This window comes from Penaeus monodon, chromosome 11 (assembly GCF_015228065.2).
Source record: "Penaeus monodon isolate SGIC_2016 chromosome 11, NSTDA_Pmon_1, whole genome shotgun sequence".
NCBI lineage: Eukaryota > Metazoa > Arthropoda > Malacostraca > Decapoda > Penaeidae > Penaeus > Penaeus monodon.
In genome coordinates, this window is record NC_051396.1 from 3,779,151 (window position 1) to 3,781,650 (window position 2,500).

The following is a 2,500-nucleotide window of genomic DNA, read 5'->3' on the forward strand; positions in this document are numbered from 1 at the left end:
TTACACACTCACAAATACAGACAATCACTTCGCTAAACCCTCATACAATGCTCTCGTGACGAATAAGGAACAATGTCATAAACAGCATGTAAAGACACCAGAAAACAGCGCCATTAACAACATGATCACACACCCTAAAACAACAAAAACAAGCAACGAACAAACACAAACAAACAAACAAACAAAATCTCACACACTCATACAAACACAGAAAATCATTGCTTTCAACCCTCGTGCGTATGAATGTACAATCCTCTCGTGACGAACAAAGGTACAGCGCTGTTAGCAGCATGAACAGACACCATTCTCATCAAATAGGAACCATCACTTAGTCTTCAGTGTCGCTTTGATCAGGCCGAGGTGGCAATCTGCAGGTCGTAATGGCACCCCTGTGGGACCGACGGAAAGCTCCCATGGAGGTTTATGCTGTGTTGGCACTGGCACTGGTTGGGTCGCGAAGGGGAAGGAGAGGGAAGAGGGGAGGGGTGAAAGGAGGAGAGGGAAGAGGGGAGGGGTGAAAGGAGGAGAGGATAGAGGGAGGAGGTGAAAGGAGGAGAGGGGAGGAGGTGAAAGGAGAGGGGAAGAAGGAGAGAGGAGAGGGGAAGAAGGAAAGAGGAGAGGGGGAGGGGTGGCGAGGGAAGGAGAGGGAAGAGGGGAGTGTGGTGAAAAGAGGAGAGGGGAGAAGAGTGGAGGAGAGGGGAAGAAGGAAAGAGAAGAGGGGATGGTGTGGAGAAGGGGGGGAGAAGGAAGAGGGTAAGGAGGGAAGAAGGGGAGAGAGAGGAGTAGAGGAGAGGGAAGGAAGGAAAATGGGTGGAGAGAGGAGGAGAGGAGAGAAGAAGAATGAAAGAGGGGAGGAAAGGGGAAGGAAGAAAGAGGGGAAGGAGGAAAGAGAAGAGGGGAGGGGAAGGAGAGGAGAGGAAAAGGGAGGAAAAGGGAGACCTGGAATGTCCTTCTGCCAATGATCAAGGGAAGTCGATTCATCTACTGGTAACGGAGGAGAGCTAGCGAGATAAGGAGAGAGAGAGAGGGAGAGAGCTAGCGAGATAAGGAGAGAGAGAGAGGGAGAGAGAGAGAGAGATAAGGAGAGAGAGAGAGGGAGGGGAGCTAGGAGAAAGGAGAGAGAAAAGAGAGGAGAGAGAGTAAGAGAAAGAAAGGGAGAGTAAGAAGGGGAGAGAGAGAGGAGAGAGGGGGAGGAGAGAGGAGAGAGAGAGAGAGAGAGGGGAGAGTTGTGTGGTGTGGTGTGTTGTGTGTGTGTGTGTGAGAGAGAGAGAGAGAGAGAGAGATAAAGAGAGAGAGAGAAAAAAAAAAAACTGAATGGGAACGTAATGACCCGCCTTAACGCTATTCACGAATGGGTAAGTTACCTAATATACCACACTTTCGAGCTCGTTTACGGAGGAGGGGGAGGGGTGTGGTAGGGGGGTGGGGGTGGTCGATGTATTCCAGGGAGATGAGGCTACGTGGTCGCTCGGTCGAAGGGCTACGAGGGACTACGAGGGGCCATGAGGGGCTATGAGGGACTATTAGGGGCTATGAGGGACTACGAGGAAGTAAAAAGGTATGAAGGGATAGAAGGGACAAAAGAGAGCCTAGAGGGGGAGAGGGACTAGAGGAACTACGAAAAGGGTTTAAAGGAACAAGGGGGCAAGAGAGCCCCATGAGGGGGGCTACGAGGGGATACAGGGGCTACGAGGGACTATGAGGGGCTACGAGGGGCTACAAGGGACTATGAGGGCCTGTGAGGAACTACGAGGGAATATACAGGGGTACGAGGGACTACGAGGGGCTAGGAGGGGCTAGGAGGGGCTAGGAGGGGGGGGTTTTGGGGGGGGACACAAGAGGGCGAGGGGGGGGTTGAGAGGTACAAGGGGACACGAGGGATAGTTGTTGGAGGAGGGGGGTTTTTCCTTCTTGGTATAGGGCTTTGCTCAAGCTATTAGGGGGAGGGGGAAGGGGAGGGAGGGATGGAGGGGGTGAGAGAGGGGGGAGAGTCCGGGGAAGGAAGGGAGTATATAATCGGAGGGAGGGAGGGAGTATATAGGAGGGGGGGAGGGAGGAAGGGGGGAAGGGGGGAAGGGGGGGGGGGGAAAAAGGGGGGAGGGAGGGAGGGAGGGGGGTATAAGGAGAGGGAGGGGGGGGAAGGCCGGGGAAAGGGGGGAGGGGGGAGGAGGAAAGGGGGGAGGGGGGAGGGAGGGGTAATTTAAAGGGGGGGGGAGGGAGGGGGAAAGGGGGGAAAGGAGGGGGAAAACGGGGGAGGAGGGAAGGAGGGAGGGAGGGAGGGAGGGAGATAAGGAGAGGGGGGGAGGAAGGCGGGAGGAGGGGGGGGGGGGGAGGGGGGGAAGGAGGGAGGGGGGGGGGGGAGGGAGTATATAGGAGAGGGGGAGGGGAAGGGGGGAAAAGGAGGGGGAGGGGGGGAGGAGGGAAGGAGGGAGGGGGGGAGGGAGGGAGTATATAGGAGAGGGAGGGAGGGAAGGCGGGAAGGAGGGAAGACGGGGAGGAG